This window comes from Colias eurytheme, chromosome 17, assembly GCF_061535395.1.
Source record: "Colias eurytheme isolate Ceu_HAF_F1 chromosome 17, ilColEury1 Martin Lab GWU primary, whole genome shotgun sequence".
NCBI classification, from domain to species: domain Eukaryota; kingdom Metazoa; phylum Arthropoda; class Insecta; order Lepidoptera; family Pieridae; genus Colias; species Colias eurytheme.
Genome location: NC_142996.1, coordinates 4,040,893 through 4,046,923, shown reverse-complemented (window position 1 = coordinate 4,046,923; position 6,031 = coordinate 4,040,893). Strand labels below are relative to the sequence as shown.

Sequence of the window (6,031 nt, the reverse complement as noted above, 5' to 3'; positions counted from 1 at the left end):
GCATGCATCACCTCTATTTTTTTTAGAATTTTATACCCCGTAGTTATAAAAATAGAGGGGGGGGGACATACTTTTTACGACTTTGAGAGCTGATATCTCAAAAACCGTTCACTTTAAGAAAAATGTTTTTTAGAAAACTTTATATCATTTTAAAAGACCTTTCCATTGATACCCCACACGGGTATGTACATCGAAAAAAAAAATTTCATCCCTCAGTTACATGTATGGGGGGCCCCACCCCCAATTCTTTTTTTTACTATTTAGTGTCATATTTTTGTAGCGGTTCATACAACACATATTCCCATCAAATTTCATCACTGTAGTACTTATAGTTTCCGAGTAAATCGGCTGTGACAGACGGACAGACGGACAGACGGACAGACGGACATGACGAAACTATAAGGGTTCCGTTTTTGCCATTTTGGCTACGGAACCCTAAAAAAGGAAGAGAAATAAGGAATCCAGTTATAGAACAAATACTTTTAATTATTATATTAATGACGGGGAAGGTCGACGGCAAGTTTGCTTGAAATTCTACATGTTATAATTATGAATTATAAAGCGATGTTATTGCAGCTATTGGAAAAAAACACAAAGTACTCTTTTTAAAACCAACCACATGCGACATCTGTATCGACGGCGGCAGTAGTTTCAGCTTCAGTTAATTATTAAGAAGTTATGAAAAATATAACTTTTGACAATCTTGAATTTTAATTTCCATGCTTGTTTCTCTCGAATTATAATACACTGATTATTTTCAAATTAATAACTAATGAACATAGTTATGTTGTTTTATGAAATCACTTGCTTGAATTCACTTGTTTCTCTCGATTTATAATATACTAGCGGTGCGCCCCGGCTTTGCCCGTGGTACATATTTCGCAATAAAAGGTAGCCTATGTTCTTTCCCAGGGTCTAAAGATTGTCTGTACCAAATTTCTTTAAAATCGGTCCAGTAGTTTATGCGCGAAAACCATACATACATGCATACAAACCTTTCCTATCTATACTTATAATAAATCTGTAGAGAGGCCAATTCTGTACATGAAATATATTTAAAAAAAAACTATGAAGGGGTGATAAGGGATCGCTACTGATGCCAAAAATGCAATCAGTAAAATTTTTGTCTGTCTGTCTGTCTGTCTGTCTGTCTGTCTGTCTGTCTGTCTGTATATTCGCTATAGAAACAGAAACTACACGACGGATTTTAACCAAATTTGGCACAATTATTCTTCATACTCCTGGGCAGGTTATAGTAAAAGAATCATGTAAATCGGTTTAGAAACACCAAAGTTATACATGAAATACGCTATAAGTCATCGCGCGTGAATACAGAATCATGCCATAAGGATTATTTTCGTGTATCAGTTGCCGCGTTCGACGCGCTTCGCGGCGGGAGCTATAAAAAGGCGGCGGGTCTGCACCCGTTTCGCGTTGTCACGGCATCACGTGTGAACGGCTGAACCGATTTCGATAATTCTTTTCTATTATATTCCTTGAAGTACAAGGATGGTTCTTATGTAGAGAAAACGTAAATATGTTCCACGGGCGAAGCCGGGGCGGACCGCTAGTTTATAATAATATAATAAATCTGTAGAAGGGTCAATTCTGTACATTGAAAATATTGAAAAAATAAATAGCAGGGGGTGTTACTGGATCCATACCAAACCCAAATATGTGATTAAAAAATTTTTTGTCTGTCTGTCTGTCTGTCTGTATGTGAAGACATCACGTGAAAACTAACGGTTCGATTTCGATGAAACTTGGTATAATTATACCTTATTATCCTGGGCGTAAAATAGGATACTTTTTATCCTGGAAAAATACGTAGAAAAAAAATTAATCTTAATTTTTCAGTTTTATCCATAGACGTTGTTCTGTAGAACCGCGAACACACGTTGCGTATTATTATAGGCCTAGCCGTATTTGGGTCCAATAGATATTTATAAGATGTCATTGTCAGAGTTAATCAAAATGGAGACCATCCACGCGATGACCGACATCCGCGCGGACGGAGTCGCGGGCGGAAGCTAGTTTATAATATTAGTATAAACTGATTATTTTCAAATTGATAACTAATGAACATAGTTACATATGTTGTTTTATTTAATTGCCTATATCTTAGGTACTAAATATTTTTAAGTTGAAACGAACATATTTGACTAATTTTTGTACCAGGTACAACATATTTGTTCGTTTTATATTTAAATAAGGTTATCTTAAATGTGATATTTCAATAATAATTTGGAGTTATTTGGTGGTTTTTTTTGTGGTCCAAATTTGTGAAATCTGGCGACATTTTACTTTTCACCTAGGGCTTTATAAAAATCCAAGGTGGCAACACTGACTACTGTTTTCAACAAAATTTGCGCCGATCAGTTAATTTAAAAGGATTTAAGTCATGTCTGATAGCGAATATAGTTTGGATGATGCTGTGGACAAAAATAAAAACACTAGAAATCGTAAAAAATGTGGTCGTGTAAGTAACACTACGCGTTAATTGCGAAATCATTGTTATACTGAAGGTGATCCATGCATGTAATTAATGCATGCATGTGTTTTGATTGTTTTAATACGTTATCAAACACATCCCAGCACTCGATTTTAAACAACTTCAATTCTATGAGAGATAGAAATGAGCAAAATCAGTATCTAGCGGGATTAATCACCGTACTTTCTATAGTAAAGAGACGACCTCGACGACCTGAAAATGAGGCGAAATTAAGAGACGCAGCTTACAGTTACAGAGTTAAGGCATCAGATGATAATAATGTGGACACTCAAGTTTGCTCCAAATTGAATATAATAAGATTTTTGAATCAATAAATTGTGGTGAAACACCTCTGAAAGTTTTAAGGGTCTGTGACACGCGGTGGCTTTCGATTGAACCGGCAATTGTAATTTTATTACAATGGGACGAGCTAAAACTACATTTTTATACTACCAAGGACCGGTGTTATACAGCAGAAATGCTATATTCTATGTATTCTGACCAACAAAATCGACTTTACATGTACTTTTTGAAAAGCATTTTGGGTGAAGTACAGCAAACAATAAAAATATTCGAAAGCGAAAAAGCCAACTCAGTAAAGCTGTTAAGTTCTTTAATGGCATTGTTGCGTTCTGTATGTCAAAGAATCATATTGCCAACTGCAGCAACAACAGACAAAGATTTTATCAACCTTAAAGTAAAAGATCATCTCAATCCTTTGCCTTACCTGGGATATCTTTTTGAGTCGGAAGTTCAAAAACTTCCAGCATCCCATAATGTGAATATTGCTTTAATAAGATCGCGCTGTATTGTCTTTAATCTGAAACTAGGAGAAGCACTACAAAAACGGCTTCCAACTAACTATGAAGCACTACAAAAAATGATACTCTTGAGCGAAGAAGAAACATTGAAACAAATAAAAGACTATTAACTATTATAGACCTTGCAAAAGAAGTAGGCATGTCTGAAGAAAAAATTGATAAAATCTTACAGCAAGGGCAGACCATTAACTTTGTGGATTGGTCTCCTTTAAACGGTGATCCTGTTAGTTTCTGGGCAAAAGTAGCTTCATACAGAAATGCTATAGGAATAAATTCATTCCAGGATTTATGTGATTTTGCTATCACAATATTGTCACTTCCAAACTCAAACGCAGAAATAGAAAGGCACGCTAGTTTTTAGCACCATGAAGATCGTGAAAAACATACTCCGAAATAAAATTTCAGAACAAACTTTAAACTCCATTTTACTCATTAGAAACCAATTAAAAATTAAAAATAAGGATTGCTCTAGTTACGATCTGCTAGATGAAGTGATTAATCAAGTCGGAAAACCAATGCCTAGAGTAGCTGGTGTACACATTGGAGAGGTCTCCACTTCCAATGCTGGTGATACTGAATATCCGGTTGACATATGTTTTGATTTTGAAGTATGTAAGTGTTAGAAATTGTATGAAGATTCATATTTTTTAATAACCAGATTTTTTTTTATTGTGATTTTTTAATAAATATCTACGTTGATTTTGACTTGCTGTTATTTTTTCGGAAAAATAAAAATATTTGCCAAAATCAGACGATCATTGCCCTCTAAGAAACCCCAAGCTATGGTGCATAGACAAAACACTATCTATGATGCGCGGACTTCAATCAAGATCTAGTACTCTTATTAGTCTGTGATCAAGATTAGATCATTAGACTTGATTGCGCTGTTGCCAGATTTACGGATTTCTCCGTATTTATACGGAATTTGTCGGAACGGCAACACTGTCCAGTCAATCTAATGTAAGTATACTCGGTACCTACCTATCTAGAATATCTCCATACCTTTACCTACCAACGTTGGGCGTTCGCTGCGCGGTAACAAATTGCCTATCTATGTCCATAGTACCTATTCTCCTACCTAATACAACTAGTACTATCTAGTACTCCTAGTACTATCTACCTATCTACTGCCAAAACTACGAATTTACTCGTTACAACTGTAGCTTTCTTCTATTACTTATAGGGTAAACGTACCAGATGTTGGCATTTCTCTGCAGAATACATTAATTACATCTGATCACACAATGACAGAAAGAAAACAACAACCTGAAAATTTTGAAAAAAAAGGGGATAATGTAGAAATGTAAGTATAATTAATCACATATACACAATACAGACAGATAATACCAATGTAAGTTGTAAACTCATCAAGGTATCCTAGACCTAAACCTAATCGTTTGATAAATACGAGTTTGCACAATATATTTATATAATTAGTCTTATTTAATAATGTGATTACTTTTTAGCTTTCTAAATCTCATTCGCCAGCTAATTCGTCTAATGAAATACAAAATATTCAGAGGCTTGCTGCTATATAACGACGCAAAGTAATTCAAATGTAAGTTACAAACATTAAATTCTAAAAGGTATCCTGAACCTAGTTGTAGGATAAATAGCACAATACTTTTATTAAATAGTCTAATTTGATAATTTGTTTATTTCTAGCTTTCCATACCTCATTCGCCAGCTGAATCAAATGCAGAAGATTTTAAAGTACAACCAGAAGAAAAAAATGATGAAATCAGAGTCGGTGGAAATAGAATTGTAGATTTTATGTATTTTTATGAACTGTTACTAGAAATATCACATCATAACTCTCCATTAGGTTGTAACTTTAATCATTTGAAACTATTAGGAGAAAAAAGGAAGGGATTTGTGTCTAAATTTGAGTTTGTTTGCAAAATGTGCAACCTTAAATTGAGTTTAAAGAACTGTAAAAAATCTAATGATAAAAATGAATTCGACCTAAACGAAAATGTGGTAAGTGCTTTCATGTCTATTGGTTCTGGATACGCGGGCTTAGAACAGGTATCTGCTTCACTTGAAATACCTTCTATGTCAGATCATTTGTATGCCAAATGTCACACAAAAGTCTGTGAACTATGGGAAACGGCAAAAGAAAAATATATAGAAGAAGCAGCAAAAGAAGAATTTGATTTAGCTGTGCGAGATGGTAATGTTAATGCAGATCGAGTACCTATGATAACCGTTGTTGCCGACGGATGTAGGTCAAAAAGATCATTTAAAAAATATTACAACGCTTTGTCGGGTGCTGCGGTAATAATTGGATACCGAACAAGTCCTCTACATGGCTGTTTAAAATAAATACTGTATGATTTCTCAAATTAAAAAATTGTCAGCTCCCAATCACACGTGTTTTAAAAACTACGAAGGGTCGTGGAGTGGCATAGAATCCGTGGCATTCGTTGAGGGTTTTAAGCACTCCAGAGTTTACCAAATCAGGGCCTGATCTACTCGAACTTTGACCAAAATCAGGGAAAGTTCTTGGGCCGAAAAGTTATCGGAATCTGTACCATAAAGCAGGAAACGAAAAAGATAATCTGTCAGTGCTAGTGAAATTTAACGCTAGTGGTGAGATATGCCCTCTGTTGATAGTTTTTCCATACATTAGACCACCAAAAAGTGTAACAGACAGCATGCCAAAAGACTGGAACCTCGGCAGAAGTGAATCTGGTTGGATGAATGGAGATATAGTCTT

The 6,031-nt window shown here is 35.1% G+C and overlaps 1 long non-coding RNA gene across 1 annotated transcript; it reads left to right on the top strand.

Moving 5' to 3' along the window:
* Positions 1-4,398: 4,398 nt before the first annotated feature.
* LOC149901158 (uncharacterized) lies at positions 4,399-5,611 on the top strand. Its single transcript, XR_016457697.1, has 3 exons — positions 4,399-4,615; positions 4,779-4,870; positions 4,978-5,611. It is a non-coding gene; the product is annotated as an uncharacterized LOC149901158 (long non-coding RNA).
* Positions 5,612-6,031: the final 420 nt, after the last annotated feature.